Here is a 12799-nt window from a genome sequence, read left to right as displayed (position 1 = left end):
TATTAATAAATGTTGTATTATTATTATTACTTTTAATGACTCCGGTTCGGAATTTGTTACGCCTATTACTCGTATCTGAAAATGCAATACTCGGAAAAGTTCAAAATTAGTGAGTACAATATTTAAATGCAACATCGAACTGTATTGTAAAATTGCAACACATTCAGTCTTGAAAATTACTCTATTAGAAGTTGTAATATGTTTACTAGAGATTTTTTGCAACAATAATATAATATTTATTTTCATTTCTGTAATTGATATAAGTACTACAACAGTTTTTGTGTTTTTTCGTTTAGAATCTGCGAGAATACGAGTATAATAAATGCATTTCGATTTTTGATTTATTTGTACGCACCAATTTGCAAATTATTTTCACGATTCTTTTCAATTGACTCATAATTTTTTCATTTTGTTTTATTACTGGATATATTATATTATTATATTCGTTATCAGTTAGTTATATTTCCGCTTCACAGTGGCACCATCATTACTTACCCTACATTCCTTATTTTTTTGCTAAATAATGAAACCTGGAATCGAGTTCAATAGCAACTTGATCTACTTAAACAACTAGAATATAAGAATATTTAACAATTTAAAAGTAATTTTATATATTAAAATTAATATATTTAAAAATATATGATGTGTAAGCTTATGTTCAGTATTGTCGGTACAAAACACTTAGTTCATTAGCAGAGTTCGTGGTATCCTTTGGGAATAATACGTACTGCTTGACTGTGTGATAAAATCTTCAGGGACTTAGCCAAAACTTTGTAAGATTGCCTTAAATATAATGTTTTATATAACATTACTGTTGAGATAAATCTGAAATTATTGCCTTCAATTTTTTAAAGCGATGCAACTTCTTAGCAATTAAAAAAAATTGGCGGGAAATCATTTGTCAATTGTTATTTACCACACATCAAAGTTCTACGTACTCAACGAAAATGGAATTAAGTCAAAAAGATTTTAGAGCGATGATTTTTTATGATTTTAAAAGTTCTCTGTCTCCGCAAGACTGTGCCGCTCGTTTTCAAAATGCTTTGGAAAGAGAATCACCTTGCGTGAGCACCGTGAGGCGATGATTTGCTGAATTTGAAAGAGGTCGGGTTTGTTTAAGCGGGTAATTGAAGAAAACCCGCGGATGACATATAAGACAAGACGAGGACTATTGGGCATTGGTATGAGCCAAATTCAGAAAATTTTACATGAAGATTTGAAAGTTCGGAAACATTGTTGTCGTTGGATCCCATGAACTGACAGAGGAGCAGAAGCAGGCTCGCGTGGGATGGTGCTCACAGATGCTAATGAAGTACGACCACGGACATTCTAATGCTGTTTATGACATTGTCACAGGAGACGAACGTGGATTTATTGTTTTGAACCCGAAATAAAACAGCAATTTTATGAATGGGTGTTTGAAAATGAGAACAGGCCAAAAAGTGAGGCAGGCGAGAAACGATTTCAAATTCATAACATTATGTTCGTTTATTCGAAGCTTTATAAAGTTGCGCCAACTTCATAAAGCGCTCTGGCAACACTCATACATGAGAACACGAGCCACGATGATCACATCACAAGGTTTTATGAAAATGAATATTTATAATATTTAAGATACGCTAATTTCCATGGCGAAACTAAGCAACTTCTTGTCCTTGAGATTTCTTAAGAGACCCGATATTAGCTTGTCATCTAAAGATTCCTGACAGTAACATTTTTCTCGATAAAGAAGCAGCAAAGGAGAGCTTCGTGTGACGTTTGATATTGTTTTACTAATAAACAACGCCATATTTGTAAGGGCTAAGTTAAGAAGGCTTTTACTGTATTTTACTTAAACTTAATGAGGCAATATTTTCATTAAATTTGTTAATAATATCAAAACTATAATGTGGCGCTCAAGTGACTTTCCATGCCTTCCAAGTCTGCTTTGGACGGTATTGCACATTGCTCTCTCTTTTTTCTAGTATTTAGCATGGTATAATAATATTCTTTTATTATTATAATATTTTCTTGCCACGATGGCCTAAGACTATGTCACTATATAATAAAAGCGACAGTAAAAAGAGCAGACACATAACACATATTTAACATGGGAAATAATGAGATAGGAAGCATTATACAGTGTTTTGGTACCAGGTGATCATAGTTGAATAAGAGATTGTCTTATGTATGACGTGAGTATACTTTGATATATTCTGACGCCATGCGCGCGACGTATTACTACATAAACAGCAGGAATATATATATATATATATATTAGTGGTGATAGTAATGCCTTTCATAGCGGTTGAAATCATGTGTCATCCTAGCAACGCGTACCAGGACTTTATAATTATGAAATTTAAGTTAGTGCACAATGCAGGTTTCACTTCTGACATATGTACTTTGTAGGCACGCAATTTTTATATATTTTTACATTTACCATTTACCACTTCGAAAAAGGTTGATCATTAATATAATGGCTCTCTTTTATATCAACATTCACAGCATTATCTTTCTACAAATAATTTCAATTACAAAATATTAATATGTAATATGATGCAACAAAAATACCTAAACGTCAAATTACAAAGTTAATGCCTGTAAACGAGTAACTAAAAAAAATATATTGGTATCTGAATTTTAAGCTTGCAATATATGAAAGAAATGGCGTTATATGATCATAGTAACACAATACACGCGTTTTTAAAGCCTTTAATATAATATAATAATATATTTCGTATATAATATAATAATTACTTATTACAAATATAATCTATGGTAGTAATATAAAATTAATAATTATTTATGCAACTGTTGTGTAATAAGGGGTATTAAAACACGAATGTGGGTTATAATGGTATCGCCTGAGTGTTTTAATACCTAATTATCAACAGTTAATGTAAAACAGTTAGATTACTGCTAACATTAAAAAAGCCAGTCCTAGTAACCAAACGAGTGTTGAAATGTTGTACTGAATTCCATTACAACACTCGTTTGGATGGTGTAATGGTTATTAGGACATTGGATGTTTTAATTTTGGCTATAAGATAACTGTTTTAGAATAGTTAATAGAGGATTTAAAGCATGGGTGTAGATAAAATATGTAACAGCAGTTGTTTGGGCAAAACATTGAATATTCTTCGTTCAAGTGGTGGTTTCCCAGTGACATTGTAATACGTTGCGCAGGTTTCTGAATGTAGCTACGGAACCCGTTAGGAGTTCATTCATCAAAGTCAAAGTAACTAATGAAATAACAAAGTGATGTATGAGAGTAACTCGTGTGAAGAAAGATACTTTATATAATTTACGCAGCATTTATTAGTGGAGATTTGTGACTGCAAAACAAATGTTTGTGTTAAGAATAATAGATGGTAACTTTGTGAAATAAACAAAATACTGGAAAACTATTATATTTCTTCATTTAATTTAAATGAGCTGATACCTTTTTAGCAGGGAGGCTCCTTTGCACAGGATGCCAGGTAGATTGTGGTGCCCATAATATGCGCCTATTTAAATGTATCTATAGATTAAGATAGTTGTATGCACGTTGGCTTCCTAATAAATAAAATAAATAAAATATTTCTGCCGCTAAACATTAATGCGCCGTAGCTAGTGAAATCAATGGGCAAATGAGACTTAACATCTTAAGTATTAAGGTAACGGGCGCAATTCTAGTGTCACTCAGAATTTTTGGGTTTTCAAGAATCCTGAGCGGCCTTGCATTGTAATGGACAGGGCGTATCAATTAACATCAGCTGAACGTCCTACTCGTCTCGTCCCTTATATTCATAAAAATGAAGCTAAACATACAAGAACATAATTTAACAATAACACAGGATGAAAAAGGTGACAGCTTAGCTCGGTCCGAATTGAATATACTTTATAATTACTTAATTTATTGTTTTTAAAGTATTATCTTTCACTTTTGGGATTAATTATACAAATTAAATTTGTAACCAAAATTTTATGGACGATGTGGGACTCAAACCCGCGACCTCTCGGGTTCCATACAAGTGCTCTTCCAACTGAGCCAAACGTTCGAGTGACGCATGTTTCGTATATCTTGATATGCCTTGTTCAACTCTCAGGTTGTGCCTCATTGTGGCATTAAGTATTTTTCATTGTCTTGCACATCAAGAACACACAAGTTCACAAACTTGTGTGTTTGTGTGAAGTGAAAGTGATGTTATAGGAATGAGGTATGAAGGTTAACCTTGCAATCATGATTACAAAAACGTTTATCGATATGGGAGAGGAGGACAAACGAGAATACATACGGCTGAGTTAATCACCGCGGCCCGTACTCTCGTGTAACACCAGAAGAATCAGGAGAAAGTGGACTTGAATTGGATTGTTATACGCAAACCTAAAAAAAATACAAAACTGATTAGGTTTCTAGGCCTGTTTAATCACGAAGCTTTACCAAGAAATATTTACATAGTGTAATTGGGAATTGTCTTAGAATCAATAAATACCTTCTAGATATTTTTAACACATTGGCTGGGTTGTTTGTCTCAGGGATTATACTGAATTCAGCATTAGAAAATTAAAATTAATCTGTTTAGAGTACTTTCCAATGATTCTTATGGCATTTTTGTATAATATTCCTTTTTTGGTTGTTCTGGTAGTTCCATATTATGTTAATTATTGAAATGATAGTAGTAATAATAATTACAAATAGACGTATTGTCCTACTCACCGCTGTCCATCCCTCGTCTAACTTAGAGTGACATCTTGATTAATGAGTTCTCTACTTTCTAATAAGGTTGGTATCTTATTCTAAGAAAAGAGGCATTTAAGGCCGCTATCCCAGGAAATCGCCATCATAGCGCATAACTGAAACCATTTCTTGACGGTTTATATAATTCATTATTTTTCTTTACATTTCTATTTTTTATAGACAGTGCGAAAAAAAATTCACCAAACTACCTCTAACTTTTACAGTTGGAGCCATGCTAATAATTCAATGTAGATAAAAAATTTACAAAAATGTATTAATTGTAAACCAATACTATTTAACATGAGATAGTTTTGTTATAATAAGGAAAATTTTATTATGTTTGCAATAAATTAAAAATGCTTCTTATTCTTGAATAAAACTATAACAATCTTGTGCGAGAGAGGTAACCTAGCTCCGGTCGAATCCTCAAGGCCATTGGCTCGGTCCCCAGCTGAATGCTACTGAATGCAAATTTCTTATGAAGTTACTCTGGAGTTAAAATATAGGTATATTATTCATATGTTTTTATTGCTTTAAATCGTACACGCAGGTAACGTCGCGGCAACTAAAATATATCATGTTAAATAGCTCAACTCACAGTTCCTTCAAAACCGCACTGTGTAGGACGGCCATATATTCAGATTGTGGGGATGATATCCTAATTTGTGGCTGAGTATACTTAGGGGATGCCAATGATAATAACAATCCAGTTATTATAGGTGAATATTATTCAATGTCTGGTTTATATTTGTCAGGTTTCCACATAACCAAGCTTTAAAATCAAATCCTGTATTAATGCACATAGAGTACACCATATTGTACTTGATATTCTAGCAAAAAAGGTCAACAAGGGGTTTTTATAACAAGTGACAAATTTTAATACCACCTACTAAAAATTCACAAACAAGCTAACATCGAAATAACTAACTTTTAATAAATGAAATGGATCATCGTGTTTAAACTTCTAAGAATATATTTCAAACAACACAATGACTAATATTCGAACAGAAATCGGGCAGAGTAACGTCCTAACTAGTCAACGATTGCAGCGATAATGTTTCGACGATAGGGAGACGTCGCCCTATAAAGACGTCTTCACCCTGTCCATCTGTTACTGTCAACAATTTTTTTTTATAATTACTCGCTACAAACAGCCAATACGTAAATGGGCAGAGCTTCGGTGAGATGTTCACAGTCCGACGACAAACCAAGTAATGGTCACCAACTTTTTTTTCTTTTTTTTTGCGCTCAAACAAAGGGAAAGGGCTACCCTCCGGGATAACGACGGGAGGGAGGTGGTCAATGCTCATGCGGTATGCATCCCACATAACCAACGTAGACATAGGCTGCGTTGGTTATGTGGGACTCACGTAAAACCTAGGTGCCTACCCACTAAACACCACCTGAGGTTGGCTTTGGACAGGTGCCCTCTAAGCCTTCAGTTCTGCTACTGCTTATATAGCGGTCTCGTGAAGTCGGGAGAGGTGATGTCACGTCTTGAAAGTAATTCTTGTGTTTCTAACAATATTATAATACAAACCCTCAAGTAATGGGATTTGCGTCAGCTCTACAACTAAAGTTCGTCACTCCCATATTAGCTACTAATTGGATATCCTATGGGACGGTATAATTTAAACTATACGTTCAATATTGGAAATTAGCTTCTACAGGTTCTATACAACTTGTGCTTATAAATTACACTTAGCATGCCTTAGATATATGATGATCTATATATAAGTATTGCAATCCTATGCGTGATTGAAAGTAACTACGTAAACTAACGAACATTCTTCGAATTAATCGCGTAACTAATTGTAAAATAAGAATTTTTCATGAAGTGTTTAGTCCGACTGTCAGAAATCGTATCCTTAATTTCAAACCTGTCATCTTGCCACCAAATAAATCTCAATTTCACGATCAACTAACGGCCGTTCCCAATATACTATGTACAGATAGAGATAAATTACTACCTTCTACTGTCAGTAATTAGCTACCAATAATTTGAAGCTGTCCCAATATACCCGATAAGTCATTCTTATTGCCTTATGTTGGGACGCGTGAATTGCAATTTCCATACAAATTTTATATCGCTGGTAAGCTATACGTCGCGGTCGTCCCAATATCAGACAGCATGCACGGATAAGGTGAGTTACCGTCGATAAGTTTATTGGGACAGAAAAGTCAACGATAGTTAAGATTTTTATCTCAAGTAAGAGATAGACTGAATATTACGGCCGTAAGACATGACTAAAAAAGGTAATTTACCTTTTTTATACAATTTAACCATTTTTGCATGTATTTTTACTATTTTGTATTCATTTTAATAATGTTTCGTAATATTTTAAGCCTGATCTATCAGATCCATAAATAAATAGTTTATATGAAAATAGTAAAAAACTACTTAGCAGAGTCACTGTTATACATTATAAAAACACTTACATACTACACGTCTTTATAGGAAAATAGCCGCTTAACTTCTCTCGTTGGTTTCCAGACAATTAGCTCCCTCTTAACGCACGATATCATTTATAACAACATTGTGACTATTATAATATTATACAGCAGTATTACAATATTGACGTATAAAAGAAAATCTGGATATATTCATATTACGATTGAAACGCTGGTAAGTTTAACAAAATTCTAACATTTTCTCATACGAAAAGTTTTCATTCTATTTTATTTTTCCTTTTATTTCGCGTAATGCATGGATAATAAATATAATAAAAAGAGCTTTATTAATTTCTTAACACATATTTTTACATACATTAAAAACAACTACCCAAACATTTTTTTTAATCTATGTTAATTAAAATATTAAAAGTAACAGCTATAAAAAAGTTAGGTATAAGAAGTATCTCCATGGCCTCCCCTTCCTTCGTTTTGTGCATGGATATGAATAGTTAATATTAGGGCGAAGGATTAAAAATTAAAATAATAGTTAGTAGCTTAGTAGTAGTTAGTATAATTTAATTTACTTTTAGTAATACCAGCTTGAAAGACAGCCGGGACAACTGAGTAAATGACTCAGTTGTCTAACTTTTCTAACAAAATAAATATAATATACTAGTGGACCCGAAGGCGTTGTCCTGTACACACGTCTTAAATTTAAAAAATCGTTCAAGCCGCTTATGAGGAGTTCACTTACATACACATGAGCAGGAGAATTATATTATATGGACGGAATTGAGAATCTAAGCCAATCTCAAATTCACTGGAACACACAAAAAATCATCAAAATCGATCCAGCCGCTTAGGAGGAGTTCAGTTAATACAGACGCACAAAAAAAATGTATACATTAAGATATATGGACGGAATTGAGAATCTAAACCAATCTCAAATTCACTGGAACACACAAAAAAATCATCAAAATCAGTTCAGCAGTTTAGGAGGTAGTTCAATTATGAATCTAAACCAATCTCGAATCCACCTGAAGACACACAGAAAGTTTCATTAAAATTGGTCCAGCCGTTTAGTAGGAGTTCTGTTACAACAGACGCATAAAAGAAATATATTATATATAGTGGACCCAACAGACGTTGTCCTGTACACACGTCTTAAATTTGCAAAATCTGTCCATCCGTTAAGAGTTCTTATTTATATGGACGGAGAGAATTATATTATAAGGGCGGAATTGAGAATCTAAACCAATCTCAAATTCACTGAAACAAACAAAAAAAGTCATCAAAATCGGTCAAGCCGTTTAGGAGGTAGTTTAATTGTGAATCTAAACCATTTTCGAATCCACCTGAAGACACACACCAATCTCAAATTCACTGGAACACTCAAAAATATCATCAAAATCGGTCCAGCCGTTTAGGAGGTAGTTCAGTGACATACACACGCACACAAGAATTATATATATAAAGTTTAAGATTTCAACCAATCAGCTCTAGTTGACTTTATTTGTTTCAAATATATTCAGTTACCATTTCGATAGCTACAGAAATAATTGTATTGTTGGTACGCGAGTATCATACGTTTAAATAAAATATATTATAAGGAATAAAAAGCGTGTTACAAATGATATTTAATACTTTTCTTTTTGATTAAACCGTTGGCTTTCGTTATGTTGACAGAGAAAACTCATTTCAGTATTCATTTTGTGATGTTGTTGAAAACATTTCTTATTGGATATTGTAAATGCCTCCAAAATATAATATAATTGAAACCAAAAATATCAGTGCCTGTCTGTGACATGAGCATCCGCTGTCAAAGAGAAATGATATTATTGTGAAGGACCTTATGATTTAGAGTTTAGACTTATAAATGATAACATTTATAAACAGCTTAATACAGAAACGTCCAATATTTTTAAAGTTCAATTGTTAACTACATGATCCAGTGTTGAGTGTTGCAATTCAATTCAGTACAACATTACATCATCCGTTTTCATTACAACACTCGTTTGGATGATGTAATCGTTACTAGGACTGGCTTTTTTAATGTTAAGCTAACTGTTTCAGAATCGTTTATAGAGGATTCACATCATGGGTGTTTATGAAGTCTTGTATGCAACTGTTGATAATTAGGTATTAAAGCACTCATGTGATACTATTATCACACTCGGTTTTGCCGTGTGATAAACCCACATTCGTATTTTAATACCTTTTATTACACAACAGTTGCATCATCATCATCACCATCATCAGCCGGAAGACGTCCACTGCTGGACAAAGGCCTCCTCCAAAGATTTCCATGATGATAGGTCATGCGCAGTTGCATAAATAACTATTATTATATCTGTTATTTGTTTTGATATTTTCGCACCATATTAATGAGCATATGTACATCACAATTAACTGGTCATAAAATTTAGTAGTCTGATTTTCTACAAATTTAAGTGTAATTTAACAGCTCAGCAGAGCAGATTTCCAAACCGTACACTTAGTAGCTGTGAACAAACTTATTCACTCGGGCACTGTAAAGAATATAACATCGTTAAAATATACCAACTTACATTCATAACAAGAGCGCTGTCAGTCTTAAGAATTGGAACGTATTTTCTATTAAAAACTGTGTTATATAAACCTAGAAAAATCGCAATTATTGACGCCTCATTGAAGAGTGGTGATGTTAAAAAAAGATTCTTTTATATTGGAAATAGTGAGCGCGTAAATTACTTTTATTGAAAACCATTTTGCGATCTTTTCTAAACGAGGGCTTCATAAGAATAGAGTTGGGTTATCCAGATAACGCAGTAGAAATATTTTGTTTCATAGTTAAATACGTTTATATTATATACGTTGTATGTATATATGTATGTAAGGAACTATTTGCACGTGGTTTCCACTCACACCTAGATGTCTGACTTACAGGATATTATTATTTATTTCACTCGCTACAAATCTGAAGAACTTTTAATAATGTTTGAAATGCTACAAATAAAGTTAAAAACGTTTTAAAAAGTAAAAGATAATTCAAATATTTTATGCTTCTCTACCGATAAAGTCCACTGGTTTACTCTAAGAAAATTCTCAGTTGACTGTGTCACTTTAGAACGATCTGTAAATATTTTAAATTATATTCTAATTTTAAACATATTGTATATCAAAAATCCATTTTGTAAATTTATTTACGTGTAAAAGTGCAAAGAAATGCGAGGGTAGAGTATTATTACTAAGAACAACTTAATTAAAAAAAAAGATTATTAAGTAATCATATATTATAATAAGTCGAAATCGGCACTAAATATTTTGTACGAAATAGACAGATGGAATATTATATTAAACATGCGAAAATTAATTCTAAAAACAAGTAAACATTATATTATAATTAATGTCAAATGTTTGACCCCGAAAAAAAAACTCGTGGCATTTTCGTTAAAACACATTTGACATGGAAAGCTGTAACATTTTAACGTTATTTTAATTAGTTCCTCTACATGAAGTCGGAGAGGCAATGAAGGCGGGAGTATTGTTATGAAGTATTTTAATTATGTACTTTTCGTGGCAGCGAAAATTAATTTGGCACTGAAAAGCGGTGTGCAAGCAAAAATTTTCTCAAATACAGTTTTATTTTAACAAGTTGATATTACGTTTTTAAACACCTTGTAATTTAATTAAACCTAGTCTAATTTGCTTCTCTCACCGTTAGTGCGATACTCTATCAGCACTAACGCCGAGAGAATAAAATTAAAATTATATATTTACTGTATTTAAAATCTTATTTTATTGAAAAGTCAATACAAATAAAACTGAAAACAAAATTTTATGAACGATGTGGGACTCGAAACCGCGACCTCTCGCGTTCCGTGCAAGCTGTAGCTGAAGCCACAACCTAAGAGTTGAACAAAGCATACAAGATTTTATACACGATACGTCACTCAAACGGTTGGCTCAGTTGGAAAGAGCGCTCGCATGGAACGCGATAGGTTGCGGATTGGAGTACCGCAACGTTCATAAAATTTTGTTATAACTTTTATTTATGTAATTCAAAATTCATAAAATTCAAATATTTTTATTCAAAATAGGATTTAAAATCACTTATTGAACGTCAAAATCTACCACCCATTCAAAAGAGACTGCCTCAGACCTGAGAAGAATGGGCGCAAGAAACTCAGCGGATTATTATTAATTAATCCCAGAAGTGAGATTTTATACATATAAATTAATTATGATTATTGGCGACAGGCTCTCAAAGTAATAAGGAGTAATATCCAAATAGTATCCTATTTTAATACAGGCTCCTCTTATCTGTTAATTACAGCTCTACAAAACGACACTGAAATGACTCCGAAACCTTATGTTATGAGTTTTACTTGTGTTGCGGGAAGAAACACTTGAAGTTGTGTACACAAATAATTAAATGCTTATTAGTCAAGTTCACTAAATCTTGCCCGCATGCGGCTGCCACAAAGATAATAATGTATAAAACATCTGTAATCTACAAAGGTTGAGTTGTACGGCCTTACAAATAAACTTGGTATAAAGCTATAACTAAGCATAAACAAAAAATATGCAAAATGTTTACAATATCGTCGACAACGCTGTCAATACAATGATAATTCTGAAGTTTTCCGAATGCCTTGAAAATAAACGCGGGAAACGTTAAACGTCCGAATTTACCGATCGTAAGCAAAATGTCTATTTGTTAACATTTTATATTTTCTTGGTTTATGATTCGTTATAACTTTATGCGAATTTTAGTTGTAAAGCCGTTATAGTATATTATAAAATCTCTTTGACTGTACTGGCTAGTAATTTGGCTGGTTAATAACATTAAAAAAGTAACATTTAAAATATTAAAGAAACAGATTAGTAAAATATTGTCTCCAATTATTTTTCGTTTTATTTTCTTTCTCACAAAATGATTGCATTTAATGAAGGAATTCGATACGTTTTCAAATTTCATTGCTATGACAGTAAAAATGCAACGCAAGCCACGTGAAAAGTTTCGTCCACAAATTTGGCTTAACCGTTTTTAATCTGGAAAGTTTGACGTCAAAGGGAGGTGCTCTAGTCACCCTGTTACAGGTAAAACGGATGCTGTTTTTAAAAAAATGAAGCAAGATTGGCAAATTAGTAGTTAGGATATAGGTGAAGAACTAAAAAGTGACCACAAAATAGGTCTCACGCATTTGTATAATGTAGATACACGAAAAATCTCGACATTTGAGTGACACTCGAGCTGACCGTAAGAAACCTAATAAAAAGTGTACTCATTTGCGATTCTTTATTGAGATGTAATGAAACCGAAACGTTTTGGACGAGATAAATTCGTCACATTAAGTGGGAGGCTCGTTTACACCGTATGCCGGCTAGATTATAGGTGTGGTACCCATAACGGCACCTATTTCTGCTGTGAAGCAGTAATGTGTAGGCATTACTGTGTTTCGGTCTGAGGGGCGCCGTAGCTAGTGAAATTACTGGGCAAATGAGACTTGACAACTTATGTGTCAATGGTGACGAGCGCAATTGTAGTGCCGCTCAGACTTTTTAGGTTTTTCAATAATCCTGAGCGGTACTGCATTGTTATGGGCATGGCGTATCAATAACCATCAGCTGAACGTCCTGCTCGTCTCGTCCCATATTTTCATTATAAAAAACATAACACAATAAAATAATATAAATATATAATATAAATAAAATAAAAAT

Source organism: Leptidea sinapis, chromosome 5 (genome assembly GCF_905404315.1).
Source record: "Leptidea sinapis chromosome 5, ilLepSina1.1, whole genome shotgun sequence".
Lineage (NCBI taxonomy): Eukaryota > Metazoa > Arthropoda > Insecta > Lepidoptera > Pieridae > Leptidea > Leptidea sinapis.
The sequence above is the reverse complement of the archived record's forward strand: the minus strand, read 5'-3'. Positions refer to the sequence as shown.